The sequence below is a fragment of the Ambystoma mexicanum genome, unplaced genomic scaffold, assembly GCF_040938575.1.
Source record: "Ambystoma mexicanum isolate Mex_15411 unplaced genomic scaffold, UKY_AmexF1_1 Mex_scaf52, whole genome shotgun sequence".
NCBI lineage: Eukaryota > Metazoa > Chordata > Amphibia > Caudata > Ambystomatidae > Ambystoma > Ambystoma mexicanum.
The window spans coordinates 1406481-1433867 of NW_027182469.1; the positions used below are offsets into that span (position 1 = coordinate 1406481).

At 51.5% G+C, this 27387-nt stretch overlaps 50 non-coding genes across 50 annotated transcripts; all 50 read left to right on the forward strand.

Moving 5' to 3' along the window:
* The first annotated feature begins 191 nt into the window (after positions 1–191).
* Positions 192–262, forward strand: TRNAG-CCC (transfer RNA glycine (anticodon CCC)). Its single transcript has one exon. It is a non-coding gene; the product is annotated as a tRNA-Gly (tRNA).
* A 552-nt stretch (positions 263–814) lies between these two features.
* TRNAG-GCC (transfer RNA glycine (anticodon GCC)) lies at positions 815–885 on the forward strand. The gene has a single exon. It is a non-coding gene; the product is annotated as a tRNA-Gly (tRNA).
* Positions 886–1226: 341 nt separating this feature from the next.
* TRNAG-CCC (transfer RNA glycine (anticodon CCC)) lies at positions 1227–1297 on the forward strand. Its single transcript has one exon. It is a non-coding gene; the product is annotated as a tRNA-Gly (tRNA).
* Positions 1298–1859: 562 nt separating this feature from the next.
* On the forward strand, positions 1860–1930 carry TRNAG-GCC (transfer RNA glycine (anticodon GCC)). Its single transcript has one exon. It is a non-coding gene; the product is annotated as a tRNA-Gly (tRNA).
* A 350-nt stretch (positions 1931–2280) lies between these two features.
* TRNAG-CCC (transfer RNA glycine (anticodon CCC)) lies at positions 2281–2351 on the forward strand. The gene has a single exon. It is a non-coding gene; the product is annotated as a tRNA-Gly (tRNA).
* A 983-nt stretch (positions 2352–3334) lies between these two features.
* TRNAG-CCC (transfer RNA glycine (anticodon CCC)) lies at positions 3335–3405 on the forward strand. The gene has a single exon. It is a non-coding gene; the product is annotated as a tRNA-Gly (tRNA).
* A 565-nt stretch (positions 3406–3970) lies between these two features.
* TRNAG-GCC (transfer RNA glycine (anticodon GCC)) lies at positions 3971–4041 on the forward strand. The gene has a single exon. It is a non-coding gene; the product is annotated as a tRNA-Gly (tRNA).
* A 350-nt stretch (positions 4042–4391) lies between these two features.
* Positions 4392–4462, forward strand: TRNAG-CCC (transfer RNA glycine (anticodon CCC)). The gene has a single exon. It is a non-coding gene; the product is annotated as a tRNA-Gly (tRNA).
* Positions 4463–5024: 562 nt separating this feature from the next.
* On the forward strand, positions 5025–5095 carry TRNAG-GCC (transfer RNA glycine (anticodon GCC)). The gene has a single exon. It is a non-coding gene; the product is annotated as a tRNA-Gly (tRNA).
* A 350-nt stretch (positions 5096–5445) lies between these two features.
* Positions 5446–5516, forward strand: TRNAG-CCC (transfer RNA glycine (anticodon CCC)). The gene has a single exon. It is a non-coding gene; the product is annotated as a tRNA-Gly (tRNA).
* Positions 5517–6499: 983 nt separating this feature from the next.
* TRNAG-CCC (transfer RNA glycine (anticodon CCC)) lies at positions 6500–6570 on the forward strand. Its single transcript has one exon. It is a non-coding gene; the product is annotated as a tRNA-Gly (tRNA).
* A 565-nt stretch (positions 6571–7135) lies between these two features.
* TRNAG-GCC (transfer RNA glycine (anticodon GCC)) lies at positions 7136–7206 on the forward strand. Its single transcript has one exon. It is a non-coding gene; the product is annotated as a tRNA-Gly (tRNA).
* A 350-nt stretch (positions 7207–7556) lies between these two features.
* On the forward strand, positions 7557–7627 carry TRNAG-CCC (transfer RNA glycine (anticodon CCC)). The gene has a single exon. It is a non-coding gene; the product is annotated as a tRNA-Gly (tRNA).
* A 562-nt stretch (positions 7628–8189) lies between these two features.
* TRNAG-GCC (transfer RNA glycine (anticodon GCC)) lies at positions 8190–8260 on the forward strand. Its single transcript has one exon. It is a non-coding gene; the product is annotated as a tRNA-Gly (tRNA).
* A 350-nt stretch (positions 8261–8610) lies between these two features.
* On the forward strand, positions 8611–8681 carry TRNAG-CCC (transfer RNA glycine (anticodon CCC)). The gene has a single exon. It is a non-coding gene; the product is annotated as a tRNA-Gly (tRNA).
* A 565-nt stretch (positions 8682–9246) lies between these two features.
* Positions 9247–9317, forward strand: TRNAG-GCC (transfer RNA glycine (anticodon GCC)). The gene has a single exon. It is a non-coding gene; the product is annotated as a tRNA-Gly (tRNA).
* A 350-nt stretch (positions 9318–9667) lies between these two features.
* TRNAG-CCC (transfer RNA glycine (anticodon CCC)) lies at positions 9668–9738 on the forward strand. The gene has a single exon. It is a non-coding gene; the product is annotated as a tRNA-Gly (tRNA).
* A 562-nt stretch (positions 9739–10300) lies between these two features.
* TRNAG-GCC (transfer RNA glycine (anticodon GCC)) lies at positions 10301–10371 on the forward strand. Its single transcript has one exon. It is a non-coding gene; the product is annotated as a tRNA-Gly (tRNA).
* A 350-nt stretch (positions 10372–10721) lies between these two features.
* Positions 10722–10792, forward strand: TRNAG-CCC (transfer RNA glycine (anticodon CCC)). The gene has a single exon. It is a non-coding gene; the product is annotated as a tRNA-Gly (tRNA).
* A 562-nt stretch (positions 10793–11354) lies between these two features.
* Positions 11355–11425, forward strand: TRNAG-GCC (transfer RNA glycine (anticodon GCC)). The gene has a single exon. It is a non-coding gene; the product is annotated as a tRNA-Gly (tRNA).
* Positions 11426–11775: 350 nt separating this feature from the next.
* TRNAG-CCC (transfer RNA glycine (anticodon CCC)) lies at positions 11776–11846 on the forward strand. The gene has a single exon. It is a non-coding gene; the product is annotated as a tRNA-Gly (tRNA).
* A 565-nt stretch (positions 11847–12411) lies between these two features.
* TRNAG-GCC (transfer RNA glycine (anticodon GCC)) lies at positions 12412–12482 on the forward strand. The gene has a single exon. It is a non-coding gene; the product is annotated as a tRNA-Gly (tRNA).
* A 350-nt stretch (positions 12483–12832) lies between these two features.
* On the forward strand, positions 12833–12903 carry TRNAG-CCC (transfer RNA glycine (anticodon CCC)). The gene has a single exon. It is a non-coding gene; the product is annotated as a tRNA-Gly (tRNA).
* Positions 12904–13465: 562 nt separating this feature from the next.
* Positions 13466–13536, forward strand: TRNAG-GCC (transfer RNA glycine (anticodon GCC)). The gene has a single exon. It is a non-coding gene; the product is annotated as a tRNA-Gly (tRNA).
* A 350-nt stretch (positions 13537–13886) lies between these two features.
* On the forward strand, positions 13887–13957 carry TRNAG-CCC (transfer RNA glycine (anticodon CCC)). The gene has a single exon. It is a non-coding gene; the product is annotated as a tRNA-Gly (tRNA).
* A 562-nt stretch (positions 13958–14519) lies between these two features.
* On the forward strand, positions 14520–14590 carry TRNAG-GCC (transfer RNA glycine (anticodon GCC)). Its single transcript has one exon. It is a non-coding gene; the product is annotated as a tRNA-Gly (tRNA).
* Positions 14591–14940: 350 nt separating this feature from the next.
* Positions 14941–15011, forward strand: TRNAG-CCC (transfer RNA glycine (anticodon CCC)). Its single transcript has one exon. It is a non-coding gene; the product is annotated as a tRNA-Gly (tRNA).
* A 565-nt stretch (positions 15012–15576) lies between these two features.
* On the forward strand, positions 15577–15647 carry TRNAG-GCC (transfer RNA glycine (anticodon GCC)). The gene has a single exon. It is a non-coding gene; the product is annotated as a tRNA-Gly (tRNA).
* Positions 15648–15997: 350 nt separating this feature from the next.
* Positions 15998–16068, forward strand: TRNAG-CCC (transfer RNA glycine (anticodon CCC)). The gene has a single exon. It is a non-coding gene; the product is annotated as a tRNA-Gly (tRNA).
* A 562-nt stretch (positions 16069–16630) lies between these two features.
* Positions 16631–16701, forward strand: TRNAG-GCC (transfer RNA glycine (anticodon GCC)). The gene has a single exon. It is a non-coding gene; the product is annotated as a tRNA-Gly (tRNA).
* A 350-nt stretch (positions 16702–17051) lies between these two features.
* On the forward strand, positions 17052–17122 carry TRNAG-CCC (transfer RNA glycine (anticodon CCC)). Its single transcript has one exon. It is a non-coding gene; the product is annotated as a tRNA-Gly (tRNA).
* A 565-nt stretch (positions 17123–17687) lies between these two features.
* On the forward strand, positions 17688–17758 carry TRNAG-GCC (transfer RNA glycine (anticodon GCC)). Its single transcript has one exon. It is a non-coding gene; the product is annotated as a tRNA-Gly (tRNA).
* Positions 17759–18108: 350 nt separating this feature from the next.
* TRNAG-CCC (transfer RNA glycine (anticodon CCC)) lies at positions 18109–18179 on the forward strand. Its single transcript has one exon. It is a non-coding gene; the product is annotated as a tRNA-Gly (tRNA).
* A 562-nt stretch (positions 18180–18741) lies between these two features.
* TRNAG-GCC (transfer RNA glycine (anticodon GCC)) lies at positions 18742–18812 on the forward strand. The gene has a single exon. It is a non-coding gene; the product is annotated as a tRNA-Gly (tRNA).
* A 350-nt stretch (positions 18813–19162) lies between these two features.
* Positions 19163–19233, forward strand: TRNAG-CCC (transfer RNA glycine (anticodon CCC)). The gene has a single exon. It is a non-coding gene; the product is annotated as a tRNA-Gly (tRNA).
* A 565-nt stretch (positions 19234–19798) lies between these two features.
* Positions 19799–19869, forward strand: TRNAG-GCC (transfer RNA glycine (anticodon GCC)). The gene has a single exon. It is a non-coding gene; the product is annotated as a tRNA-Gly (tRNA).
* A 350-nt stretch (positions 19870–20219) lies between these two features.
* TRNAG-CCC (transfer RNA glycine (anticodon CCC)) lies at positions 20220–20290 on the forward strand. The gene has a single exon. It is a non-coding gene; the product is annotated as a tRNA-Gly (tRNA).
* A 562-nt stretch (positions 20291–20852) lies between these two features.
* TRNAG-GCC (transfer RNA glycine (anticodon GCC)) lies at positions 20853–20923 on the forward strand. Its single transcript has one exon. It is a non-coding gene; the product is annotated as a tRNA-Gly (tRNA).
* Positions 20924–21273: 350 nt separating this feature from the next.
* TRNAG-CCC (transfer RNA glycine (anticodon CCC)) lies at positions 21274–21344 on the forward strand. Its single transcript has one exon. It is a non-coding gene; the product is annotated as a tRNA-Gly (tRNA).
* A 565-nt stretch (positions 21345–21909) lies between these two features.
* Positions 21910–21980, forward strand: TRNAG-GCC (transfer RNA glycine (anticodon GCC)). Its single transcript has one exon. It is a non-coding gene; the product is annotated as a tRNA-Gly (tRNA).
* Positions 21981–22330: 350 nt separating this feature from the next.
* TRNAG-CCC (transfer RNA glycine (anticodon CCC)) lies at positions 22331–22401 on the forward strand. The gene has a single exon. It is a non-coding gene; the product is annotated as a tRNA-Gly (tRNA).
* A 562-nt stretch (positions 22402–22963) lies between these two features.
* TRNAG-GCC (transfer RNA glycine (anticodon GCC)) lies at positions 22964–23034 on the forward strand. Its single transcript has one exon. It is a non-coding gene; the product is annotated as a tRNA-Gly (tRNA).
* Positions 23035–23384: 350 nt separating this feature from the next.
* Positions 23385–23455, forward strand: TRNAG-CCC (transfer RNA glycine (anticodon CCC)). Its single transcript has one exon. It is a non-coding gene; the product is annotated as a tRNA-Gly (tRNA).
* Positions 23456–24020: 565 nt separating this feature from the next.
* Positions 24021–24091, forward strand: TRNAG-GCC (transfer RNA glycine (anticodon GCC)). Its single transcript has one exon. It is a non-coding gene; the product is annotated as a tRNA-Gly (tRNA).
* A 350-nt stretch (positions 24092–24441) lies between these two features.
* On the forward strand, positions 24442–24512 carry TRNAG-CCC (transfer RNA glycine (anticodon CCC)). The gene has a single exon. It is a non-coding gene; the product is annotated as a tRNA-Gly (tRNA).
* A 562-nt stretch (positions 24513–25074) lies between these two features.
* On the forward strand, positions 25075–25145 carry TRNAG-GCC (transfer RNA glycine (anticodon GCC)). The gene has a single exon. It is a non-coding gene; the product is annotated as a tRNA-Gly (tRNA).
* A 350-nt stretch (positions 25146–25495) lies between these two features.
* Positions 25496–25566, forward strand: TRNAG-CCC (transfer RNA glycine (anticodon CCC)). Its single transcript has one exon. It is a non-coding gene; the product is annotated as a tRNA-Gly (tRNA).
* A 565-nt stretch (positions 25567–26131) lies between these two features.
* TRNAG-GCC (transfer RNA glycine (anticodon GCC)) lies at positions 26132–26202 on the forward strand. The gene has a single exon. It is a non-coding gene; the product is annotated as a tRNA-Gly (tRNA).
* A 350-nt stretch (positions 26203–26552) lies between these two features.
* On the forward strand, positions 26553–26623 carry TRNAG-CCC (transfer RNA glycine (anticodon CCC)). The gene has a single exon. It is a non-coding gene; the product is annotated as a tRNA-Gly (tRNA).
* Positions 26624–27185: 562 nt separating this feature from the next.
* Positions 27186–27256, forward strand: TRNAG-GCC (transfer RNA glycine (anticodon GCC)). Its single transcript has one exon. It is a non-coding gene; the product is annotated as a tRNA-Gly (tRNA).
* The last annotated feature ends 131 nt before the right edge of the window (positions 27257–27387 follow it).

The following is a 27387-nucleotide window of genomic DNA, read 5'->3' on the forward strand; positions in this document are numbered from 1 at the left end:
TGGAAGCAGGGCAATCTCAGATTATGCAAAACACTCATAGAGGCCCAGCCCGAGTAGGTGCCAGTCTCACACGTCTGCAAAGGCCTTCAATGAGGCTTTCAGCAGAAGTCAAGAGTTTACGAGTGACCATTCGCATGGAACTGGCAGGTGTGTTAAATCAAGCGCTCTACCGCAGTAATGCTGCTTGTCAAGCATTGGTAGTTCAGTGGTAGAATTCTCGCTTCCCAAGCGGGAGGCCCGGGTTCGATTCCCGGCCAATGCATGGCACTTTTGTAGACGTGTCTCTTGATATTTTAAAAGGCATGGGAAAAGAAAAATGGAAACGGTAGATAAGATGATTGCATTGCTTGTCTGTTTTCTGCGCAAAGAAAGCACTCTGCTGCCCTCTTTTAGCAGAAGATGGAACGGCAGTTTCAACTTAAGGCGGGAAACCTATTATGCAAATAATTCCCAGAAGACCCCAGAAGCCCAGATTGAAAGGGTGTCAGCCTCGTGTGGCTGCAAAGATATCCCCTGAGTCCTGCGGTAGAAGTCTGGCTTTCCTGAGGCACGGTGCTCAGGGAACTGCACTCAGAGTAGCGACCCATACAAAGGCCACCCTCATCTACCAGTGTGCTTGCCTCTGTCCACTTTTCCTGTCTATAGAACCTGGCCGTTCGTGGCCAAGTGAGTGAGAAGGACTGCCAGGGCAGCGCAGCTCCCATTCACCCACCGGAGCTGGCGCCATCCTCATGTCACTGCAGTGCTCTGTTAAATCAGCTGCTCTGGGCTGCAATGGTCCAGAGCACTGTAGCACCAGTGTGCAGCATGTAAGGCATTGGTGGTTCAGTGGTAGAATTCTCGCCTGCCACGCGGGAGGCCCGGGTTCGATTCCCGGCCAATGCATGAGCGTTTTGCACATGTACCTTTCGTTGACTTTGAAGCATCGTGAAAAGGAAGAGACCGAACAAAAAAACAAGCCTTGCTTGCCTTATTTCTGCTACTAGCGATCACTCTGCTGATCCCTTTTAGTAGAAGGGGCCGCTGCGCCTTGACTGGAAGCAGGGCAATCTCAGATTATGCAAAACGCTCATAGAGGCCCAGCCCGAGTAGGTGCCAGTCTCACACGTCTGCAAAGGCCTTCAATGAGGCTTTCAGCAGAAGTCAAGAGTTTACGAGTGACCATTCGCATGGAACTGGCAGGTGTGTTAAATCAAGTGCTCTACCGCAGTAATGCTGCTTGTCAGGCATTGGTAGTTCAGTGGTAGAATTCTCGCTTCCCAAGCGGGAGGCCCGGGTTCGATTCCCGGCCAATGCATGGCACTTTTGTAGACGTGTCTCTTGATATTTTAAAAGGCATGGGAAAAGAAAAATGGAAACGGTAGATAAGATGATTGCATTGCTTGTCTGTTTTCTGCGCAAAGAAAGCACTCTGCTGCCCTCTTTTAGCAGAAGATGGAACGGCAGTTTCAATTTAAGGCGGGAAACCTATTATGCAAATAATTCCCAGAAGACCCCAGAAGCCCAGATTGAAAGGGTGTCAGCCTCGTGTGGCTGCAAAGATATCCCCTGAGTCCTGCGGTAGAAGTCTGGCTTTCCTGAGGCACGGTGCTCAGGGAACTGCACTCAGAGTAGCGACCCATACAAAGGCCACCCTCATCTACCAGTGTGCTTGCCTCTGTCCACTTTTCCTGTCTATAGAACCTGGCCGTTCGTGGCCGTTCGTGGCCAAGTGAGTGAGAAGGACTGCCAGGGCAGCGCAGCTCCCATTCACCCACCGGAGCTGGCGCCATCCTCATGTCACTGCAGTGCTCTGTTAAATCAGCTGCTCTGGGCTGCAATGGTCCAGAGCACTGTAGCGCCAGTGTGCAGCATGTAAGGCATTGGTGGTTCAGTGGTAGAATTCTCGCCTGCCACGCGGGAGGCCCGGGTTCGATTCCCGGCCAATGCATGAGCGTTTTGCACATGTACCTTTCGTTGACTTTGAAGCATCGTGAAAAGGAAGAGACCGAACAAAAAAACAAGCCTTGATTGCCTTGCTTGCCTTATTTCTGCTACTAGCGATCACTCTGCTGATCCCTTTTAGTAGAAGGGGCCGCTGCGCCTTGACTGGAAGCAGGGCAATCTCAGATTATGCAAAACACTCATAGAGGCCCAGCCCGAGTAGGTGCCAGTCTCACACGTCTGCAAAGGCCTTCAATGAGGCTTTCAGCAGAAGTCAAGAGTTTACGAGTGACCATTCGCATGGAACTGGCAGGTGTGTTAAATCAAGCGCTCTACCGCAGTAATGCTGCTTGTCAAGCATTGGTAGTTCAGTGGTAGAATTCTCGCTTCCCAAGCGGGAGGCCCGGGTTCGATTCCCGGCCAATGCATGGCACTTTTGTAGACGTGTCTCTTGATATTTTAAAAGGCATGGGAAAAGAAAAATGGAAACGGTAGATAAGATGATTGCATTGCTTGTCTGTTTTCTGCGCAAAGAAAGCACTCTGCTGCCCTCTTTTAGCAGAAGATGGAACGGCAGTTTCAACTTAAGGCGGGAAACCTATTATGCAAATAATTCCCAGAAGACCCCAGAAGCCCAGATTGAAAGGGTGTCAGCCTCGTGTGGCTGCAAAGATATCCCCTGAGTCCTGCGGTAGAAGTCTGGCTTTCCTGAGGCACGGTGCTCAGGGAACTGCACTCAGAGTAGCGACCCATACAAAGGCCACCCTCATCTACCAGTGTGCTTGCCTCTGTCCACTTTTCCTGTCTATAGAACCTGGCCGTTCGTGGCCGTTCGTGGCCAAGTGAGTGAGAAGGACTGCCAGGGCAGCGCAGCTCCCATTCACCCACCGGAGCTGGCGCCATCCTCATGTCACTGCAGTGCTCTGTTAAATCAGCTGCTCTGGGCTGCAATGGTCCAGAGCACTGTAGCGCCAGTGTGCAGCATGTAAGGCATTGGTGGTTCAGTGGTTGAATTCTCGCCTGCCACGCGGGAGGCCCGGGTTCGATTCCCGGCCAATGCATGAGTGTTTTGCACATGTACCTTTCGTTGACTTTGAAGCATCGTGAAAAGGAAGAGACCGAACAAAAAAACAAGCCTTGATTGCCTTGCTTGCCTTATTTCTGCTACTAGCGATCACTCTGCTGATCCCTTTTAGTAGAAGGGGCCGCTGCGCCTTGACTGGAAGCAGGGCAATCTCAGATTATGCAAAACGCTCATAGAGGCCCAGCCCGAGTAGGTGCCAGTCTCACACGTCTGCAAAGGCCTTCAATGAGGCTTTCAGCAGAAGTCAAGAGTTTACGAGTGACCATTCGCATGGAACTGGCAGGTGTGTTAAATCAAGCGCTCTACCGCAGTAATGCTGCTTGTCAAGCATTGGTAGTTCAGTGGTAGAATTCTCGCTTCCCAAGCGGGAGGCCCGGGTTCGATTCCCGGCCAATGCATGGCACTTTTGTAGACGTGTCTCTTGATATTTTAAAAGGCATGGGAAAAGAAAAATGGAAACGGTAGATAAGATGATTGCATTGCTTGTCTGTTTTCTGCGCAAAGAAAGCAATCTGCTGCCCTCTTTTAGCAGAAGATGGAACTGCAGTTTCAACTTAAGGCGGGAAACCTTCTATTATGCAAATAATTCCCAGAAGACCCCAGAAGCCCAGATTGAAAGGGTGTCAGCCTCGTGTGGCTGCAAAGATATCCCCTGAGTCCTGCGGTAGAAGTCTGGCTTTCCTGAGGCACGGTGCTCAGGGAACTGCACTCAGAGTAGCGACCCATACAAAGGCCACCCTCATCTACCAGTGTGCTTGCCTCTGTCCACTTTTCCTGTCTATAGAACCTGGCCGTTCGTGGCCGTTCGTGGCCAAGTGAGTGAGAAGGACTGCCAGGGCAGCGCAGCTCCCATTCACCCACCGGAGCTGGCGCCATCCTCATGTCACTGCAGTGCTCTGTTAAATCAGCTGCTCTGGGCTGCAATGGTCCAGAGCACTGTAGCGCCAGTGTGCAGCATGTAAGGCATTGGTGGTTCAGTGGTAGAATTCTCGCCTGCCACGCGGGAGGCCCGGGTTCGATTCCCGGCCAATGCATGAGTGTTTTGCACATGTACCTTTCGTTGACTTTGAAGCATCGTGAAAAGGAAGAGACCGAACAAAAAAACAAGCCTTGATTGCCTTGCTTGCCTTATTTCTGCTACTAGCGATCACTCTGCTGATCCCTTTTAGTAGAAGGGGCCGCTGCGCCTTGACTGGAAGCAGGGCAATCTCAGATTATGCAAAACGCTCATAGAGGCCCAGCCCGAGTAGGTGCCAGTCTCACACGTCTGCAAAGGCCTTCAATGAGGCTTTCAGCAGAAGTCAAGAGTTTACGAGTGACCATTCGCATGGAACTGGCAGGTGTGTTAAATCAAGTGCTCTACCGCAGTAATGCTGCTTGTCAGGCATTGGTAGTTCAGTGGTAGAATTCTCGCTTCCCAAGCGGGAGGCCCGGGTTCGATTCCCGGCCAATGCATGGCACTTTTGTAGACGTGTCTCTTGATATTTTAAAAGGCATGGGAAAAGAAAAATGGAAACGGTAGATAAGATGATTGCATTGCTTGTCTGTTTTCTGCGCAAAGAAAGCACTCTGCTGCCCTCTTTTAGCAGAAGATGGAACGGCAGTTTCAATTTAAGGCGGGAAACCTATTATGCAAATAATTCCCAGAAGACCCCAGAAGCCCAGATTGAAAGGGTGTCAGCCTCGTGTGGCTGCAAAGATATCCCCTGAGTCCTGCGGTAGAAGTCTGGCTTTCCTGAGGCACAGTGCTCAGGGAACTGCACTCAGAGTAGCGACCCATACAAAGGCCACCCTCATCTACCAGTGTGCTTGCCTCTGTCCACTTTTCCTGTCTATAGAACCTGGCCGTTCGTGGCCGTTCGTGGCCAAGTGAGTGAGAAGGACTGCCAGGGCAGCGCAGCTCCCATTCACCCACCGGAGCTGGCGCCATCCTCATGTCACTGCAGTGCTCTGTTAAATCAGCTGCTCTGGGCTGCAATGGTCCAGAGCACTGTAGCGCCAGTGTGCAGCATGTAAGGCATTGGTGGTTCAGTGGTAGAATTCTCGCCTGCCACGCGGGAGGCCCGGGTTCGATTCCCGGCCAATGCATGAGCGTTTTGCACATGTACCTTTCGTTGACTTTGAAGCATCGTGAAAAGGAAGAGACCGAACAAAAAAACAAGCCTTGATTGCCTTGCTTGCCTTATTTCTGCTACTAGCGATCACTCTGCTGATCCCTTTTAGTAGAAGGGGCCGCTGCGCCTTGACTGGAAGCAGGGCAATCTCAGATTATGCAAAACACTCATAGAGGCCCAGCCCGAGTAGGTGCCAGTCTCACACGTCTGCAAAGGCCTTCAATGAGGCTTTCAGCAGAAGTCAAGAGTTTACGAGTGACCATTCGCATGGAACTGGCAGGTGTGTTAAATCAAGCGCTCTACCGCAGTAATGCTGCTTGTCAAGCATTGGTAGTTCAGTGGTAGAATTCTCGCTTCCCAAGCGGGAGGCCCGGGTTCGATTCCCGGCCAATGCATGGCACTTTTGTAGACGTGTCTCTTGATATTTTAAAAGGCATGGGAAAAGAAAAATGGAAACGGTAGATAAGATGATTGCATTGCTTGTCTGTTTTCTGCGCAAAGAAAGCACTCTGCTGCCCTCTTTTAGCAGAAGATGGAACGGCAGTTTCAACTTAAGGCGGGAAACCTATTATGCAAATAATTCCCAGAAGACCCCAGAAGCCCAGATTGAAAGGGTGTCAGCCTCGTGTGGCTGCAAAGATATCCCCTGAGTCCTGCGGTAGAAGTCTGGCTTTCCTGAGGCACGGTGCTCAGGGAACTGCACTCAGAGTAGCGACCCATACAAAGGCCACCCTCATCTACCAGTGTGCTTGCCTCTGTCCACTTTTCCTGTCTATAGAACCTGGCCGTTCGTGGCCGTTCGTGGCCAAGTGAGTGAGAAGGACTGCCAGGGCAGCGCAGCTCCCATTCACCCACCGGAGCTGGCGCCATCCTCATGTCACTGCAGTGCTCTGTTAAATCAGCTGCTCTGGGCTGCAATGGTCCAGAGCACTGTAGCGCCAGTGTGCAGCATGTAAGGCATTGGTGGTTCAGTGGTTGAATTCTCGCCTGCCACGCGGGAGGCCCGGGTTCGATTCCCGGCCAATGCATGAGTGTTTTGCACATGTACCTTTCGTTGACTTTGAAGCATCGTGAAAAGGAAGAGACCGAACAAAAAAACAAGCCTTGATTGCCTTGCTTGCCTTATTTCTGCTACTAGCGATCACTCTGCTGATCCCTTTTAGTAGAAGGGGCCGCTGCGCCTTGACTGGAAGCAGGGCAATCTCAGATTATGCAAAACGCTCATAGAGGCCCAGCCCGAGTAGGTGCCAGTCTCACACGTCTGCAAAGGCCTTCAATGAGGCTTTCAGCAGAAGTCAAGAGTTTACGAGTGACCATTCGCATGGAACTGGCAGGTGTGTTAAATCAAGCGCTCTACCGCAGTAATGCTGCTTGTCAAGCATTGGTAGTTCAGTGGTAGAATTCTCGCTTCCCAAGCGGGAGGCCCGGGTTCGATTCCCGGCCAATGCATGGCACTTTTGTAGACGTGTCTCTTGATATTTTAAAAGGCATGGGAAAAGAAAAATGGAAACGGTAGATAAGATGATTGCATTGCTTGTCTGTTTTCTGCGCAAAGAAAGCAATCTGCTGCCCTCTTTTAGCAGAAGATGGAACTGCAGTTTCAACTTAAGGCGGGAAACCTTCTATTATGCAAATAATTCCCAGAAGACCCCAGAAGCCCAGATTGAAAGGGTGTCAGCCTCGTGTGGCTGCAAAGATATCCCCTGAGTCCTGCGGTAGAAGTCTGGCTTTCCTGAGGCACGGTGCTCAGGGAACTGCACTCAGAGTAGCGACCCATACAAAGGCCACCCTCATCTACCAGTGTGCTTGCCTCTGTCCACTTTTCCTGTCTATAGAACCTGGCCGTTCGTGGCCGTTCGTGGCCAAGTGAGTGAGAAGGACTGCCAGGGCAGCGCAGCTCCCATTCACCCACCGGAGCTGGCGCCATCCTCATGTCACTGCAGTGCTCTGTTAAATCAGCTGCTCTGGGCTGCAATGGTCCAGAGCACTGTAGCGCCAGTGTGCAGCATGTAAGGCATTGGTGGTTCAGTGGTAGAATTCTCGCCTGCCACGCGGGAGGCCCGGGTTCGATTCCCGGCCAATGCATGAGTGTTTTGCACATGTACCTTTCGTTGACTTTGAAGCATCGTGAAAAGGAAGAGACCGAACAAAAAAACAAGCCTTGATTGCCTTGCTTGCCTTATTTCTGCTACTAGCGATCACTCTGCTGATCCCTTTTAGTAGAAGGGGCCGCTGCGCCTTGACTGGAAGCAGGGCAATCTCAGATTATGCAAAACGCTCATAGAGGCCCAGCCCGAGTAGGTGCCAGTCTCACACGTCTGCAAAGGCCTTCAATGAGGCTTTCAGCAGAAGTCAAGAGTTTACGAGTGACCATTCGCATGGAACTGGCAGGTGTGTTAAATCAAGCGCTCTACCGCAGTAATGCTGCTTGTCAAGCATTGGTAGTTCAGTGGTAGAATTCTCGCTTCCCAAGCGGGAGGCCCGGGTTCGATTCCCGGCCAATGCATGGCACTTTTGTAGACGTGTCTCTTGATATTTTAAAAGGCATGGGAAAAGAAAAATGGAAACGGTAGATAAGATGATTGCATTGCTTGTCTGTTTTCTGCGCAAAGAAAGCACTCTGCTGCCCTCTTTTAGCAGAAGATGGAACGGCAGTTTCAACTTAAGGCGGGAAACCTATTATGCAAATAATTCCCAGAAGACCCCAGAAGCCCAGATTGAAAGGGTGTCAGCCTCGTGTGGCTGCAAAGATATCCCCTGAGTCCTGCGTTAGAAGTCTGGCTTTCCTGAGGCACGGTGCTCAGGGAACTGCACTCAGAGTAGCGACCCATACAAAGGCCACCCTCATCTACCAGTGTGCTTGCCTCTGTCCACTTTTCCTGTCTATAGAACCTGGCCGTTCGTGGCCGTTCGTGGCCAAGTGAGTGAGAAGGACTGCCAGGGCAGCGCAGCTCCCATTCACCCACCGGAGCTGGCGCCATCCTCATGTCACTGCAGTGCTCTGTTAAATCAGCTGCTCTGGGCTGCAATGGTCCAGAGCACTGTAGCGCCAGTGTGCAGCACGTAAGGCATTGGTGGTTCAGTGGTAGAATTCTCGCCTGCCACGCGGGAGGCCCGGGTTCGATTCCCGGCCAATGCATGAGCGTTTTGCACATGTACCTTTCGTTGACTTTGAAGCATCGTGAAAAGGAAGAGACCGAACAAAAAAACAAGCCTTGATTGCCTTGCTTGCCTTATTTCTGCTACTAGCGATCACTCTGCTGATCCCTTTTAGTAGAAGGGGCCGCTGCGCCTTGACTGGAAGCAGGGCAATCTCAGATTATGCAAACAGCTCATAGAGGCCCAGCCCGAGTAGGTGCCAGTCTCACACGTCTGCAAAGGCCTTCAATGAGGCTTTCAGCAGAAGTCAAGAGTTTACGAGTGACCATTCGCATGGAACTGGCATGTGTGTTAAATCAAGCGCTCTACGGCAGTAATGCTGCTTGTCAAGCTTTGGTAGTTCAGTGGTAGAATTCTCGCTTCCCAAGCGGGAGGCCCGGGTTCGATTCCCGGCCAATGCATGGCACTTTTGTAGACGTGTCTCTTGATATTTTAAAAGGCATGGGAAAAGAAAAATGGAAACGGTAGATAAGATGATTGCATTGCTTGTCTGTTTTCTGCGCAAAGAAAGCACTCTGCTGCCCTCTTTTAGCAGAAGATGGAACTGCAGTTTCAACTTAAGGCGGGAAACCTTCTATTATGCAAATAATTCCCAGAAGACCCCAGAAGCCCAGATTGAAAGGGTGTCAGCCTCGTGTGGCTGCAAAGATATCCCCTGAGTCCTGCGGTAGAAGTCTGGCTTTCCTGAGGCACGGTGCTCAGGGAACTGCACTCAGAGTAGCGACCCATACAAAGGCCACCCTCATCTACCAGTGTGCTTGCCTCTGTCCACTTTTCCTGTCTATAGAACCTGGCCGTTCGTGGCCGTTCGTGGCCAAGTGAGTGAGAAGGACTGCCAGGGCAGCGCAGCTCCCATTCACCCACCGGAGCTGGCGCCATCCTCATGTCACTGCAGTGCTCTGTTAAATCAGCTGCTCTGGGCTGCAATGGTCCAGAGCACTGTAGCGCCAGTGTGCAGCATGTAAGGCATTGGTGGTTCAGTGGTAGAATTCTCGCCTGCCACGCGGGAGGCCCGGGTTCGATTCCCGGCCAATGCATGAGCGTTTTGCACATGTACCTTTCGTTGACTTTGAAGCATCGTGAAAAGGAAGAGACCGAACAAAAAAACAAGCCTTGATTGCCTTGCTTGCCTTATTTCTGCTACTAGCGATCACTCTGCTGATCCCTTTTAGTAGAAGGGGCCGCTGCGCCTTGACTGGAAGCAGGGCAATCTCAGATTATGCAAACAGCTCATAGAGGCCCAGCCCGAGTAGGTGCCAGTCTCACACGTCTGCAAAGGCCTTCAATGAGGCTTTCAGCAGAAGTCAAGAGTTTACGAGTGACCATTCGCATGGAACTGGCAGGTGTGTTAAATCAAGTGCTCTACCGCAGTAATGCTGCTTGTCAGGCATTGGTAGTTCAGTGGTAGAATTCTCGCTTCCCAAGCGGGAGGCCCGGGTTCGATTCCCGGCCAATGCATGGCACTTTTGTAGACGTGTCTCTTGATATTTTAAAAGGCATGGGAAAAGAAAAATGGAAACGGTAGATAAGATGATTGCATTGCTTGTCTGTTTTCTGCGCAAAGAAAGCACTCTGCTGCCCTCTTTTAGCAGAAGATGGAACGGCAGTTTCAACTTAAGGCGGGAAACCTATTATGCAAATAATTCCCAGAAGACCCCAGAAGCCCAGATTGAAAGGGTGTCAGCCTCGTGTGGGTGCAAAGATATCCCCTGAGTCCTGCGGTAGAAGTCTGGCTTTCCTGAGGCACGGTGCTCAGGGAACTGCACTCAGAGTAGCGACCCATACAAAGGCCACCCTCATCTACCAGTGTGCTTGCCTCTGTCCACTTTTCCTGTCTATAGAACCTGGCCGTTCGTGGCCGTTCGTGGCCAAGTGAGTGAGAAGGACTGCCAGGGCAGCGCAGCTCCCATTCACCCACCGGAGCTGGCGCCATCCTCATGTCACTGCAGTGCTCTGTTAAATCAGCTGCTCTGGGCTGCAATGGTCCAGAGCACTGTAGCGCCAGTGTGCAGCATGTAAGGCATTGGTGGTTCAGTGGTAGAATTCTCGCCTGCCACGCGGGAGGCCCGGGTTCGATTCCCGGCCAATGCATGAGCGTTTTGCACATGTACCTTTCGTTGACTTTGAAGCATCGTGAAAAGGAAGAGACCGAACAAAAAAACAAGCCTAGATTGCCTTGCTTGCCTTATTTCTGCTACTAGCGATCACTCTGCTGATCCCTTTTAGTAGAAGGGGCCGCTGCGCCTTGACTGGAAGCAGGGCAATCTCAGATTATGCAAACAGCTCATAGAGGCCCAGCCCGAGTAGGTGCCAGTCTCACACGTCTGCAAAGGCCTTCAATGAGGCTTTCAGCAGAAGTCAAGAGTTTACGAGTGACCATTCGCATGGAACTGGCAGGTGTGTTAAATCAAGCGCTCTACCGCAGTAATGCTGCTTGTCAGGCATTGGTAGTTCAGTGGTAGAATTCTCGCTTCCCAAGCGGGAGGCCCGGGTTCGATTCCCGGCCAATGCATGGCACTTTTGTAGACGTGTCTCTTGATATTTTAAAAGGCATGGGAAAAGAAAAATGGAAACGGTAGATAAGATGATTGCATTGCTTGTCTGTTTTCTGCGCAAAGAAAGCACTCTGCTGCCCTCTTTTAGCAGAAGATGGAACGGCAGTTTCAACTTAAGGCGGGAAACCTATTATGCAAATAATTCCCAGAAGACCCCAGAAGCCCAGATTGAAAGGGTGTCAGCCTCGTGTGGCTGCAAAGATATCCCCTGAGTCCTGCGGTAGAAGTCTGGCTTTCCTGAGGCACGGTGCTCAGGGAACTGCACTCAGAGTAGCGACCCATACAAAGGCCACCCTCATCTACCAGTGTGCTTGCCTCTGTCCACTTTTCCTGTCTATAGAACCTGGCCGTTCGTGGCCGTTCGTGGCCAAGTGAGTGAGAAGGACTGCCAGGGCAGCGCAGCTCCCATTCACCCACCGGAGCTGGCGCCATCCTCATGCCACTGCAGTGCTCTGTTAAATCAGCTGCTCTGGGCTGCAATGGTCCAGAGCACTGTAGCGCCAGTGTGCAGCATGTAAGGCATTGGTGGTTCAGTGGTAGAATTCTCGCCTGCCACGCGGGAGGCCCGGGTTCGATTCCCGGCCAATGCATGAGCGTTTTGCACATGTACCTTTCGTTGACTTTGAAGCATCGTGAAAAGGAAGAGACCGAACAAAAAAACAAGCCTTGATTGCCTTGCTTGCCTTATTTCTGCTACTAGCGATCACTCTGCTGATCCCTTTTAGTAGAAGGGGCCGCTGCGCCTTGACTGGAAGCAGGGCAATCTCAGATTATGCAAAACGCTCATAGAGGCCCAGCCCGAGTAGGTGCCAGTCTCACACGTCTGCAAAGGCCTTCAATGAGGCTTTCAGCAGAAGTCAAGAGTTTACGAGTGACCATTCGCATGGAACTGGCAGGTGTGTTAAATCAAGCGCTCTACCGCAGTAATGCTGCTTGTCAAGCATTGGTAGTTCAGTGGTAGAATTCTCGCTTCCCAAGCGGGAGGCCCGGGTTCGATTCCCGGCCAATGCATGGCACTTTTGTAGACGTGTCTCTTGATATTTTAAAAGGCATGGGAAAAGAAAAATGGAAACGGTAGATAAGATGATTGCATTGCTTGTCTGTTTTCTGCGCAAAGAAAGCAATCTGCTGCCCTCTTTTAGCAGAAGATGGAACTGCAGTTTCAACTTAAGGCGGGAAACCTTCTATTATGCAAATAATTCCCAGAAGACCCCAGAAGCCCAGATTGAAAGGGTGTCAGCCTCGTGTGGCTGCAAAGATATCCCCTGAGTCCTGCGGTAGAAGTCTGGCTTTCCTGAGGCACGGTGCTCAGGGAACTGCACTCAGAGTAGCGACCCATACAAAGGCCACCCTCATCTACCAGTGTGCTTGCCTCTGTCCACTTTTCCTGTCTATAGAACCTGGCCGTTCGTGGCCGTTCGTGGCCAAGTGAGTGAGAAGGACTGCCAGGGCAGCGCAGCTCCCATTCACCCACCGGAGCTGGCGCCATCCTCATGTCACTGCAGTGCTCTGTTAAATCAGCTGCTCTGGGCTGCAATGGTCCAGAGCACTGTAGCGCCAGTGTGCAGCATGTAAGGCATTGGTGGTTCAGTGGTAGAATTCTCGCCTGCCACGCGGGAGGCCCGGGTTCGATTCCCGGCCAATGCATGAGCGTTTTGCACATGTACCTTTCGTTGACTTTGAAGCATCGTGAAAAGGAAGAGACCGAACAAAAAAACAAGCCTTGATTGCCTTGCTTGCCTTATTTCTGCTACTAGCGATCACTCTGCTGATCCCTTTTAGTAGAAGGGGCCGCTGCGCCTTGACTGGAAGCAGGGCAATCTCAGATTATGCAAACAGCTCATAGAGGCCCAGCCCGAGTAGGTGCCAGTCTCACACGTCTGCAAAGGCCTTCAATGAGGCTTTCAGCAGAAGTCAAGAGTTTACGAGTGACCATTCGCATGGAACTGGCAGGTGTGTTAAATCAAGCGCTCTACCGCAGTAATGCTGCTTGTCAGGCATTGGTAGTTCAGTGGTAGAATTCTCGCTTCCCAAGCGGGAGGCCCGGGTTCGATTCCCGGCCAATGCATGGCACTTTTGTAGACGTGTCTCTTGATATTTTAAAAGGCATGGGAAAAGAAAAATGGAAACGGTAGATAAGATGATTGCATTGCTTGTCTGTTTTCTGCGCAAAGAAAGCACTCTGCTGCCCTCTTTTAGCAGAAGATGGAACGGCAGTTTCAACTTAAGGCGGGAAACCTATTATGCAAATAATTCCCAGAAGACCCCAGAAGCCCAGATTGAAAGGGTGTCAGCCTCGTGTGGCTGCAAAGATATCCCCTGAGTCCTGCGGTAGAAGTCTGGCTTTCCTGAGGCACGGTGCTCAGGGAACTGCACTCAGAGTAGCGACCCATACAAAGGCCACCCTCATCTACCAGTGTGCTTGCCTCTGTCCACTTTTCCTGTCTATAGAACCTGGCCGTTCGTGGCCGTTCGTGGCCAAGTGAGTGAGAAGGACTGCCAGGGCAGCGCAGCTCCCATTCACCCACCGGAGCTGGCGCCATCCTCATGTCACTGCAGTGCTCTGTTAAATCAGCTGCTCTGGGCTGCAATGGTCCAGAGCACTGTAGCGCCAGTGTGCAGCATGTAAGGCATTGGTGGTTCAGTGGTAGAATTCTCGCCTGCCACGCGGGAGGCCCGGGTTCGATTCCCGGCCAATGCATGAGCGTTTTGCACATGTACCTTTCGTTGACTTTGAAGCATCGTGAAAAGGAAGAGACAGAACAAAAAAACAAGCCTTGATTGCCTTGCTTGCCTTATTTCTGCTACTAGCGATCACTCTGCTGATCCCTTTTAGTAGAAGGGGCCGCTGCGCCTTGACTGGAAGCAGGGCAATCTCAGATTATGCAAACAGCTCATAGAGGCCCAGCCCGAGTAGGTGCCAGTCTCACACGTCTGCAAAGGCCTTCAATGAGGCTTTCAGCAGAAGTCAAGAGTTTACGAGTGACCATTCGCATGGAACTGGCAGGTGTGTTAAATCAAGTGCTCTACCGCAGTAATGCTGCTTGTCAGGCATTGGTAGTTCAGTGGTAGAATTCTCGCTTCCCAAGCGGGAGGCCCGGGTTCGATTCCCGGCCAATGCATGGCACTTTTGTAGACGTGTCTCTTGATATTTTAAAAGGCATGGGAAAAGAAAAATGGAAACGGTAGATAAGATGATTGCATTGCTTGTCTGTTTTCTGCGCAAAGAAAGCACTCTGCTGCCCTCTTTTAGCAGAAGATGGAACGGCAGTTTCAACTTAAGGCGGGAAACCTATTATGCAAATAATTCCCAGAAGACCCCAGAAGCCCAGATTGAAAGGGTGTCAGCCTCGTGTGGCTGCAAAGATATCCCCTGAGTCCTGCGGTAGAAGTCTGGCTTTCCTGAGGCACGGTGCTCAGGGAACTGCACTCAGAGTAGCGACCCATACAAAGGCCACCCTCATCTACCAGTGTGCTTGCCTCTGTCCACTTTTCCTGTCTATAGAACCTGGCCGTTCGTGGCCGTTCGTGGCCAAGTGAGTGAGAAGGACTGCCAGGGCAGCGCAGCTCCCATTCACCCACCGGAGCTGGCGCCATCCTCATGCCACTGCAGTGCTCTGTTAAATCAGCTGCTCTGGGCTGCAATGGTCCAGAGCACTGTAGCGCCAGTGTGCAGCATGTAAGGCATTGGTGGTTCAGTGGTAGAATTCTCGCCTGCCACGCGGGAGGCCCGGGTTCGATTCCCGGCCAATGCATGAGCGTTTTGCACATGTACCTTTCGTTGACTTTGAAGCATCGTGAAAAGGAAGAGACCGAACAAAAAAACAAGCCTTGATTGCCTTGCTTGCCTTATTTCTGCTACTAGCGATCACTCTGCTGATCCCTTTTAGTAGAAGGGGCCGCTGCGCCTTGACTGGAAGCAGGGCAATCTCAGATTATGCAAAACGCTCATAGAGGCCCAGCCCGAGTAGGTGCCAGTCTCACACGTCTGCAAAGGCCTTCAATGAGGCTTTCAGCAGAAGTCAAGAGTTTACGAGTGACCATTCGCATGGAACTGGCAGGTGTGTTAAATCAAGCGCTCTACCGCAGTAATGCTGCTTGTCAAGCATTGGTAGTTCAGTGGTAGAATTCTCGCTTCCCAAGCGGGAGGCCCGGGTTCGATTCCCGGCCAATGCATGGCACTTTTGTAGACGTGTCTCTTGATATTTTAAAAGGCATGGGAAAAGAAAAATGGAAACGGTAGATAAGATGATTGCATTGCTTGTCTGTTTTCTGCGCAAAGAAAGCAATCTGCTGCCCTCTTTTAGCAGAAGATGGAACTGCAGTTTCAACTTAAGGCGGGAAACCTTCTATTATGCAAATAATTCCCAGAAGACCCCAGAAGCCCAGATTGAAAGGGTGTCAGCCTCGTGTGGCTGCAAAGATATCCCCTGAGTCCTGCGGTAGAAGTCTGGCTTTCCTGAGGCACGGTGCTCAGGGAACTGCACTCAGAGTAGCGACCCATACAAAGGCCACCCTCATCTACCAGTGTGCTTGCCTCTGTCCACTTTTCCTGTCTATAGAACCTGGCCGTTCGTGGCCGTTCGTGGCCAAGTGAGTGAGAAGGACTGCCAGGGCAGCGCAGCTCCCATTCACCCACCGGAGCTGGCGCCATCCTCATGTCACTGCAGTGCTCTGTTAAATCAGCTGCTCTGGGCTGCAATGGTCCAGAGCACTGTAGCGCCAGTGTGCAGCATGTAAGGCATTGGTGGTTCAGTGGTAGAATTCTCGCCTGCCACGCGGGAGGCCCGGGTTCGATTCCCGGCCAATGCATGAGCGTTTTGCACATGTACCTTTCGTTGACTTTGAAGCATCGTGAAAAGGAAGAGACCGAACAAAAAAACAAGCCTTGATTGCCTTGCTTGCCTTATTTCTGCTACTAGCGATCACTCTGCTGATCCCTTTTAGTAGAAGGGGCCGCTGCGCCTTGACTGGAAGCAGGGCAATCTCAGATTATGCAAACAGCTCATAGAGGCCCAGCCCGAGTAGGTGCCAGTCTCACACGTCTGCAAAGGCCTTCAATGAGGCTTTCAGCAGAAGTCAAGAGTTTACGAGTGACCATTCGCATGGAACTGGCAGGTGTGTTAAATCAAGCGCTCTACCGCAGTAATGCTGCTTGTGAGGCATTGGTAGTTCAGTGGTAGAATTCTCGCTTCCCAAGCGGGAGGCCCGGGTTCGATTCCCGGCCAATGCATGGCACTTTTGTAGACGTGTCTCTTGATATTTTAAAAGGCATGGGAAAAGAAAAATGGAAACGGTAGATAAGATGATTGCATTGCTTGTCTGTTTTCTGCGCAAAGAAAGCACTCTGCTGCCCTCTTTTAGCAGAAGATGGAACGGCAGTTTCAACTTAAGGCGGGAAACCTATTATGCAAATAATTCCCAGAAGACCCCAGAAGCCCAGATTGAAAGGGTGTCAGCCTCGTGTGGCTGCAAAGATATCCCCTGAGTCCTGCGGTAGAAGTCTGGCTTTCCTGAGGCACGGTGCTCAGGGAACTGCACTCAGAGTAGCGACCCATACAAAGGCCACCCTCATCTACCAGTGTGCTTGCCTCTGTCCACTTTTCCTGTCTATAGAACCTGGCCGTTCGTGGCCGTTCGTGGCCAAGTGAGTGAGAAGGACTGCCAGGGCAGCGCAGCTCCCATTCACCCACCGGAGCTGGCGCCATCCTCATGTCACTGCAGTGCTCTGTTAAATCAGCTGCTCTGGGCTGCAATGGTCCAGAGCACTGTAGCGCCAGTGTGCAGCATGTAAGGCATTGGTGGTTCAGTGGTAGAATTCTCGCCTGCCACGCGGGAGGCCCGGGTTCGATTCCCGGCCAATGCATGAGCGTTTTGCACATGTACCTTTCGTTGACTTTGAAGCATCGTGAAAAGGAAGAGACAGAACAAAAAAACAAGCCTTGATTGCCTTGCTTGCCTTATTTCTGCTACTAGCGATCACTCTGCTGATCCCTTTTAGTAGAAGGGGCCGCTGCGCCTTGACTGGAAGCAGGGCAATCTCAGATTATGCAAAACGCTCATAGAGGCCCAGCCCGAGTAGGTGCCAGTCTCACACGTCTGCAAAGGCCTTCAATGAGGCTTTCAGCAGAAGTCAAGAGTTTACGAGTGACCATTCGCATGGAACTGGCAGGTGTGTTAAATCAAGCGCTCTACCGCAGTAATGCTGCTTGTCAGGCATTGGTAGTTCAGTGGTAGAATTCTCGCTTCCCAAGCGGGAGGCCTGGGTTCGATTCCCGGCCAATGCATGGCACTTTTGTAGACGTGTCTCTTGATATTTTAAAAGGCATGGGAAAAGAAAAATGGAAACGGTAGATAAGATGATTGCATTGCTTGTCTGTTTTCTGCGCAAAGAAAGCAATCTGCTGCCCTCTTTTAGCAGAAGATGGAACTGCAGTTTCAACTTAAGGCGGGAAACCTTCTATTATGCAAATAATTCCCAGAAGACCCCAGAAGCCCAGATTGAAAGGGTGTCAGCCTCGTGTGGCTGCAAAGATATCCCCTGAGTCCTGCAGTAGAAGTCTGGCTTTCCTGAGGCACGGTGCTCAGGGAACTGCACTCAGAGTAGCGACCCATACAAAGGCCACCCTCATCTACCAGTGTGCTTGCCTCTGTCCACTTTTCCTGTCTATAGAACCTGGCCGTTCGTGGCCGTTCGTGGCCAAGGGAGTGAGAAGGACTGCCAGGGCAGCGCAGCTCCCATTCACCCACCGGAGCTGGCGCCATCCTCATGTCACTGCAGTGCTCTGTTAAATCAGCTGCTCTGGGCTGCAATGGTCCAGAGCACTGTAGCGCCAGTGTGCAGCATGTAAGGCATTGGTGGTTCAGTGGTAGAATTCTCGCCTGCCACGCGGGAGGCCCGGGTTCGATTCCCGGCCAATGCATGAGCGTTTTGCACATGTACCTTTCGTTGACTTTGAAGCATCGTGAAAAGGAAGAGACCGAACAAAAAAACAAGCCTTGATTGCCTTGCTTGCCTTATTTCTGCTACTAGCGATCACTCTGCTGATCCCTTTTAGTAGAAGGGGCCGCTGCGCCTTGACTGGAAGCAGGGCAATCTCAGATTATGCAAACAGCTCATAGAGGCCCAGCCCGAGTAGGTGCCAGTCTCACACGTCTGCAAAGGCCTTCAATGAGGCTTTCAGCAGAAGTCAAGAGTTTACGAGTGACCATTCGCATGGAACTGGCAGGTGTGTTAAATCAAGTGCTCTACCGCAGTAATGCTGCTTGTCAGGCATTGGTAGTTCAGTGGTAGAATTCTCGCTTCCCAAGCGGGAGGCCCGGGTTCGATTCCCGGCCAATGCATGGCACTTTTGTAGACGTGTCTCTTGATATTTTAAAAGGCATGGGAAAAGAAAAATGGAAACGGTAGATAAGATGATTGCATTGCTTGTCTGTTTTCTGCGCAAAGAAAGCACTCTGCTGCCCTCTTTTAGCAGAAGATGGAACGGCAGTTTCAACTTAAGGCGGGAAACCTATTATGCAAATAATTCCCAGAAGACCCCAGAAGCCCAGATTGAAAGGGTGTCAGCCTCGTGTGGCTGCAAAGATATCCCCTGAGTCCTGCGGTAGAAGTCTGGCTTTCCTGAGGCACGGTGCTCAGGGAACTGCACTCAGAGTAGCGACCCATACAAAGGCCACCCTCATCTACCAGTGTGCTTGCCTCTGTCCACTTTTCCTGTCTATAGAACCTGGCCGTTCGTGGCCGTTCGTGGCCAAGTGAGTGAGAAGGACTGCCAGGGCAGCGCAGCTCCCATTCACCCACCGGAGCTGGCGCCATCCTCATGCCACTGCAGTGCTCTGTTAAATCAGCTGCTCTGGGCTGCAATGGTCCAGAGCACTGTAGCGCCAGTGTGCAGCATGTAAGGCATTGGTGGTTCAGTGGTAGAATTCTCGCCTGCCACGCGGGAGGCCCGGGTTCGATTCCCGGCCAATGCATGAGCGTTTTGCACATGTACCTTTCGTTGACTTTGAAGCATCGTGAAAAGGAAGAGACCGAACAAAAAAACAAGCCTTGATTGCCTTGCTTGCCTTATTTCTGCTACTAGCGATCACTCTGCTGATCCCTTTTAGTAGAAGGGGCCGCTGCGCCTTGACTGGAAGCAGGGCAATCTCAGATTATGCAAAACGCTCATAGAGGCCCAGCCCGAGTAGGTGCCAGTCTCACACGTCTGCAAAGGCCTTCAATGAGGCTTTCAGCAGAAGTCAAGAGTTTACGAGTGACCATTCGCATGGAACTGGCAGGTGTGTTAAATCAAGCGCTCTACCGCAGTAATGCTGCTTGTCAAGCATTGGTAGTTCAGTGGTAGAATTCTCGCTTCCCAAGCGGGAGGCCCGGGTTCGATTCCCGGCCAATGCATGGCACTTTTGTAGACGTGTCTCTTGATATTTTAAAAGGCATGGGAAAAGAAAAATGGAAACGGTAGATAAGATGATTGCATTGCTTGTCTGTTTTCTGCGCAAAGAAAGCAATCTGCTGCCCTCTTTTAGCAGAAGATGGAACTGCAGTTTCAACTTAAGGCGGGAAACCTTCTATTATGCAAATAATTCCCAGAAGACCCCAGAAGCCCAGATTGAAAGGGTGTCAGCCTGGTGTGGCTGCAAAGATATCCCCTGAGTCCTGCGGTAGAAGTCTGGCTTTCCTGAGGCACGGTGCTCAGGGAACTGCACTCAGAGTAGCGACCCATACAAAGGCCACCCTCATCTACCAGTGTGCTTGCCTCTGTCCACTTTTCCTGTCTATAGAACCTGGCCGTTCGTGGCCGTTCGTGGCCAAGTGAGTGAGAAGGACTGCCAGGGCAGCGCAGCTCCCATTCACCCACCGGAGCTGGCGCCATCCTCATGTCACTGCAGTGCTCTGTTAAATCAGCTGCTCTGGGCTGCAATGGTCCAGAGCACTGTAGCGCCAGTGTGCAGCATGTAAGGCATTGGTGGTTCAGTGGTAGAATTCTCGCCTGCCACGCGGGAGGCCCGGGTTCGATTCCCGGCCAATGCATGAGCGTTTTGCACATGTACCTTTCGTTGACTTTGAAGCATCGTGAAAAGGAAGAGACCGAACAAAAAAACAAGCCTTGATTGCCTTGCTTGCCTTATTTCTGCTACTAGCGATCACTCTGCTGATCCCTTTTAGTAGAAGGGGCCGCTGCGCCTTGACTGGAAGCAGGGCAATCTCAGATTATGCAAACAGCTCATAGAGGCCCAGCCCGAGTAGGTGCCAGTCTCACACGTCTGCAAAGGCCTTCAATGAGGCTTTCAGCAGAAGTCAAGAGTTTACGAGTGACCATTCGCATGGAACTGGCAGGTGTGTTAAATCAAGCGCTCTACCGCAGTAATGCTGCTTGTGAGGCATTGGTAGTTCAGTGGTAGAATTCTCGCTTCCCAAGCGGGAGGCCCGGGTTCGATTCCCGGCCAATGCATGGCACTTTTGTAGACGTGTCTCTTGATATTTTAAAAGGCATGGGAAAAGAAAAATGGAAACGGTAGATAAGATGATTGCATTGCTTGTCTGTTTTCTGCGCAAAGAAAGCACTCTGCTGCCCTCTTTTAGCAGAAGATGGAACGGCAGTTTCAACTTAAGGCGGGAAACCTATTATGCAAATAATTCCCAGAAGACCCCAGAAGCCCAGATTGAAAGGGTGTCAGCCTCGTGTGGCTGCAAAGATATCCCCTGAGTCCTGCGGTAGAAGTCTGGCTTTCCTGAGGCACGGTGCTCAGGGAACTGCACTCAGAGTAGCGACCCATACAAAGGCCACCCTCATCTACCAGTGTGCTTGCCTCTGTCCACTTTTCCTGTCTATAGAACCTGGCCGTTCGTGGCCGTTCGTGGCCAAGTGAGTGAGAAGGACTGCCAGGGCAGCGCAGCTCCCATTCACCCACCGGAGCTGGCGCCATCCTCATGTCACTGCAGTGCTCTGTTAAATCAGCTGCTCTGGGCTGCAATGGTCCAGAGCACTGTAGCGCCAGTGTGCAGCATGTAAGGCATTGGTGGTTCAGTGGTAGAATTCTCGCCTGCCACGCGGGAGGCCCGGGTTCGATTCCCGGCCAATGCATGAGCGTTTTGCACATGTACCTTTCGTTGACTTTGAAGCATCGTGAAAAGGAAGAGACAGAACAAAAAAACAAGCCTTGATTGCCTTGCTTGCCTTATTTCTGCTACTAGCGATCACTCTGCTGATCCCTTTTAGTAGAAGGGGCCGCTGCGCCTTGACTGGAAGCAGGGCAATCTCAGATTATGCAAAACGCTCATAGAGGCCCAGCCCGAGTAGGTGCCAGTCTCACACGTCTGCAAAGGCCTTCAATGAGGCTTTCAGCAGAAGTCAAGAGTTTACGAGTGACCATTCGCATGGAACTGGCAGGTGTGTTAAATCAAGCGCTCTACCGCAGTAATGCTGCTTGTCAGGCATTGGTAGTTCAGTGGTAGAATTCTCGCTTCCCAAGCGGGAGGCCTGGGTTCGATTCCCGGCCAATGCATGGCACTTTTGTAGACGTGTCTCTTGATATTTTAAAAGGCATGGGAAAAGAAAAATGGAAACGGTAGATAAGATGATTGCATTGCTTGTCTGTTTTCTGCGCAAAGAAAGCAATCTGCTGCCCTCTTTTAGCAGAAGATGGAACTGCAGTTTCAACTTAAGGCGGGAAACCTTCTATTATGCAAATAATTCCCAGAAGACCCCAGAAGCCCAGATTGAAAGGGTGTCAGCCTCGTGTGGCTGCAAAGATATCCCCTGAGTCCTGCAGTAGAAGTCTGGCTTTCCTGAGGCACGGTGCTCAGGGAACTGCACTCAGAGTAGCGACCCATACAAAGGCCACCCTCATCTACCAGTGTGCTTGCCTCTGTCCACTTTTCCTGTCTATAGAACCTGGCCGTTCGTGGCCGTTCGTGGCCAAGGGAGTGAGAAGGACTGCCAGGGCAGCGCAGCTCCCATTCACCCACCGGAGCTGGCGCCATCCTCATGTCACTGCAGTGCTCTGTTAAATCAGCTGCTCTGGGCTGCAATGGTCCAGAGCACTGTAGCGCCAGTGTGCAGCATGTAAGGCATTGGTGGTTCAGTGGTAGAATTCTCGCCTGCCACGCGGGAGGCCCGGGTTCGATTCCCGGCCAATGCATGAGCGTTTTGCACATGTACCTTTCGTTGACTTTGAAGCATCGTGAAAAGGAAGAGACCGAACAAAAAAACAAGCCTTGATTGCCTTGCTTGCCTTATTTCTGCTACTAGCGATCACTCTGCTGATCCCTTTTAGTAGAAGGGGCCGCTGCGCCTTGACTGGAAGCAGGGCAATCTCAGATTATGCAAACAGCTCATAGAGGCCCAGCCCGAGTAGGTGCCAGTCTCACACGTCTGCAAAGGCCTTCAATGAGGCTTTCAGCAGAAGTCAAGAGTTTACGAGTGACCATTCGCATGGAACTGGCAGGTGTGTTAAATCAAGTGCTCTACCGCAGTAATGCTGCTTGTCAGGCATTGGTAGTTCAGTGGTAGAATTCTCGCTTCCCAAGCGGGAGGCCCGGGTTCGATTCCCGGCCAATGCATGGCACTTTTGTAGACGTGTCTCTTGATATTTTAAAAGGCATGGGAAAAGAAAAATGGAAACGGTAGATAAGATGATTGCATTGCTTGTCTGTTTTCTGCGCAAAGAAAGCACTCTGCTGCCCTCTTTTAGCAGAAGATGGAACGGCAGTTTCAACTTAAGGCGGGAAACCTATTATGCAAATAATTCCCAGAAGACCCCAGAAGCCCAGATTGAAAGGGTGTCAGCCTCGTGTGGCTGCAAAGATATCCCCTGAGTCCTGCGGTAGAAGTCTGGCTTTCCTGAGGCACGGTGCTCAGGGAACTGCACTCAGAGTAGCGACCCATACAAAGGCCACCCTCATCTACCAGTGTGCTTGCCTCTGTCCACTTTTCCTGTCTATAGAACCTGGCCGTTCGTGGCCGTTCGTGGCCAAGTGAGTGAGAAGGACTGCCAGGGCAGCGCAGCTCCCATTCACCCACCGGAGCTGGCGCCATCCTCATGCCACTGCAGTGCTCTGTTAAATCAGCTGCTCTGGGCTGCAATGGTCCAGAGCACTGTAGCGCCAGTGTGCAGCATGTAAGGCATTGGTGGTTCAGTGGTAGAATTCTCGCCTGCCACGCGGGAGGCCCGGGTTCGATTCCCGGCCAATGCATGAGCGTTTTGCACATGTACCTTTCGTTGACTTTGAAGCATCGTGAAAAGGAAGAGACCGAACAAAAAAACAAGCCTTGATTGCCTTGCTTGCCTTATTTCTGCTACTAGCGATCACTCTGCTGATCCCTTTTAGTAGAAGGGGCCGCTGCGCCTTGACTGGAAGCAGGGCAATCTCAGATTATGCAAAACGCTCATAGAGGCCCAGCCCGAGTAGGTGCCAGTCTCACACGTCTGCAAAGGCCTTCAATGAGGCTTTCAGCAGAAGTCAAGAGTTTACGAGTGACCATTCGCATGGAACTGGCAGGTGTGTTAAATCAAGCGCTCTACCGCAGTAATGCTGCTTGTCAAGCATTGGTAGTTCAGTGGTAGAATTCTCGCTTCCCAAGCGGGAGGCCCGGGTTCGATTCCCGGCCAATGCATGGCACTTTTGTAGACGTGTCTCTTGATATTTTAAAAGGCATGGGAAAAGAAAAATGGAAACGGTAGATAAGATGATTGCATTGCTTGTCTGTTTTCTGCGCAAAGAAAGCAATCTGCTGCCCTCTTTTAGCAGAAGATGGAACTGCAGTTTCAACTTAAGGCGGGAAACCTTCTATTATGCAAATAATTCCCAGAAGACCCCAGAAGCCCAGATTGAAAGGGTGTCAGCCTGGTGTGGCTGCAAAGATATCCCCTGAGTCCTGCGGTAGAAGTCTGGCTTTCCTGAGGCACGGTGCTCAGGGAACTGCACTCAGAGTAGCGACCCATACAAAGGCCACCCTCATCTACCAGTGTGCTTGCCTCTGTCCACTTTTCCTGTCTATAGAACCTGGCCGTTCGTGGCCGTTCGTGGCCAAGTGAGTGAGAAGGACTGCCAGGGCAGCGCAGCTCCCATTCACCCACCGGAGCTGGCGCCATCCTCATGTCACTGCAGTGCTCTGTTAAATCAGCTGCTCTGGGCTGCAATGGTCCAGAGCACTGTAGCGCCAGTGTGCAGCACGTAAGGCATTGGTGGTTCAGTGGTAGAATTCTCGCCTGCCACGCGGGAGGCCCGGGTTCGATTCCCGGCCAATGCATGAGCGTTTTGCACATGTACCTTTCGTTGACTTTGAAGCATCGTGAAAAGGAAGAGACCGAACAAAAAAACAAGCCTTGATTGCCTTGCTTGCCTTATTTCTGCTACTAGCGATCACTCTGCTGATCCCTTTTAGTAGAAGGGGCCGCTGCGCCTTGACTGGAAGCAGGGCAATCTCAGATTATGCAAACAGCTCATAGAGGCCCAGCCCGAGTAGGTGCCAGTCTCACACGTCTGCAAAGGCCTTCAATGAGGCTTTCAGCAGAAGTCAAGAGTTTACGAGTGACCATTCGCATGGAACTGGCAGGTGTGTTAAATCAAGTGCTCTACCGCAGTAATGCTGCTTGTCAGGCATTGGTAGTTCAGTGGTAGAATTCTCGCTTCCCAAGCGGGAGGCCCGGGTTCGATTCCCGGCCAATGCATGGCACTTTTGTAGACGTGTCTCTTGATATTTTAAAAGGCATGGGAAAAGAAAAATGGAAACGGTAGATAAGATGATTGCATTGCTTGTCTGTTTTCTGCGCAAAGAAAGCACTCTGCTGCCCTCTTTTAGCAGAAGATGGAACGGCAGTTTCAACTTAAGGCGGGAAACCTATTATGCAAATAATTCCCAGAAGACCCCAGAAGCCCAGATTGAAAGGGTGTCAGCCTCGTGTGGCTGCAAAGATATCCCCTGAGTCCTGCGGTAGAAGTCTGGCTTTCCTGAGGCACGGTGCTCAGGGAACTGCACTCAGAGTAGCGACCCATACAAAGGCCACCCTCATCTACCAGTGTGCTTGCCTCTGTCCACTTTTCCTGTCTATAGAACCTGGCCGTTCGTGGCCGTTCGTGGCCAAGTGAGTGAGAAGGACTGCCAGGGCAGCGCAGCTCCCATTCACCCACCGGAGCTGGCGCCATCCTCATGCCACTGCAGTGCTCTGTTAAATCAGCTGCTCTGGGCTGCAATGGTCCAGAGCACTGTAGCGCCAGTGTGCAGCATGTAAGGCATTGGTGGTTCAGTGGTAGAATTCTCGCCTGCCACGCGGGAGGCCCGGGTTCGATTCCCGGCCAATGCATGAGCGTTTTGCACATGTACCTTTCGTTGACTTTGAAGCATCGTGAAAAGGAAGAGACCGAACAAAAAAACAAGCCTTGATTGCCTTGCTTGCCTTATTTCTGCTACTAGCGATCACTCTGCTGATCCCTTTTAGTAGAAGGGGCCGCTGCGCCTTGACTGGAAGCAGGGCAATCTCAGATTATGCAAAACGCTCATAGAGGCCCAGCCCGAGTAGGTGCCAGTCTCACACGTCTGCAAAGGCCTTCAATGAGGCTTTCAGCAGAAGTCAAGAGTTTACGAGTGACCATTCGCATGGAACTGGCAGGTGTGTTAAATCAAGCGCTCTACCGCAGTAATGCTGCTTGTCAAGCATTGGTAGTTCAGTGGTAGAATTCTCGCTTCCCAAGCGGGAGGCCCGGGTTCGATTCCCGGCCAATGCATGGCACTTTTGTAGACGTGTCTCTTGATATTTTAAAAGGCATGGGAAAAGAAAAATGGAAACGGTAGATAAGATGATTGCATTGCTTGTCTGTTTTCTGCGCAAAGAAAGCAATCTGCTGCCCTCTTTTAGCAGAAGATGGAACTGCAGTTTCAACTTAAGGCGGGAAACCTTCTATTATGCAAATAATTCCCAGAAGACCCCAGAAGCCCAGATTGAAAGGGTGTCAGCCTCGTGTGGCTGCAAAGATATCCCCTGAGTCCTGCGGTAGAAGTCTGGCTTTCCTGAGGCACGGTGCTCAGGGAACTGCACTCAGAGTAGCGACCCATACAAAGGCCACCCTCATCTACCAGTGTGCTTGCCTCTGTCCACTTTTCCTGTCTATAGAACCTGGCCGTTCGTGGCCGTTCGTGGCCAAGTGAGTGAGAAGGACTGCCAGGGCAGCGCAGCTCCCATTCACCCACCGGAGCTGGCGCCATCCTCATGTCACTGCAGTGCTCTGTTAAATCAGCTGCTCTGGGCTGCAATGGTCCAGAGCACTGTAGCGCCAGTGTGCAGCATGTAAGGCATTGGTGGTTCAGTGGTAGAATTCTCGCCTGCCACGCGGGAGGCCCGGGTTCGATTCCCGGCCAATGCATGAGCGTTTTGCACATGTACCTTTCGTTGACTTTGAAGCATCGTGAAAAGGAAGAGACCGAACAAAAAAACAAGCCTTGATTGCCTTGCTTGCCTTATTTCTGCTACTAGCGATCACTCTGCTGATCCCTTTTAGTAGAAGGGGCCGCTGCGCCTTGACTGGAAGCAGGGCAATCTCAGATTATGCAAACAGCTCATAGAGGCCCAGCCCGAGTAGGTGCCAGTCTCACACGTCTGCAAAGGCCTTCAATGAGGCTTTCAGCAGAAGTCAAGAGTTTACGAGTGACCATTCGCATGGAACTGGCAGGTGTGTTAAATCAAGCGCTCTACCGCAGTAATGCTGCTTGTCAGGCATTGGTAGTTCAGTGGTAGAATTCTCGCTTCCCAAGCGGGAGGCCCGGGTTCGATTCCCGGCCAATGCATGGCACTTTTGTAGACGTGTCTCTTGATATTTTAAAAGGCATGGGAAAAGAAAAATGGAAACGGTAGATAAGATGATTGCATTGCTTGTCTGTTTTCTGCGCAAAGAAAGCACTCTGCTGCCCTCTTTTAGCAGAAGATGGAACGGCAGTTTCAACTTAAGGCGGGAAACCTATTATGCAAATAATTCCCAGAAGACCCCAGAAGCCCAGATTGAAAGGGTGTCAGCCTCGTGTGGCTGCAAAGATATCCCCTGAGTCCTGCGGTAGAAGTCTGGCTTTCCTGAGGCACGGTGCTCAGGGAACTGCACTCAGAGTAGCGACCCATACAAAGGCCACCCTCATCTACCAGTGTGCTTGCCTCTGTCCACTTTTCCTGTCTATAGAACCTGGCCGTTCGTGGCCGTTCGTGGCCAAGTGAGTGAGAAGGACTGCCAGGGCAGCGCAGCTCCCATTCACCCACCGGAGCTGGCGCCATCCTCATGTCACTGCAGTGCTCTGTTAAATCAGCTGCTCTGGGCTGCAATGGTCCAGAGCACTGTAGCGCCAGTGTGCAGCATGTAAGGCATTGGTGGTTCAGTGGTAGAATTCTCGCCTGCCACGCGGGAGGCCCGGGTTCGATTCCCGGCCAATGCATGAGCGTTTTGCACATGTACCTTTCGTTGACTTTGAAGCATCGTGAAAAGGAAGAGACAGAACAAAAAAACAAGCCTTGATTGCCTTGCTTGCCTTATTTCTGCTACTAGCGATCACTCTGCTGATCCCTT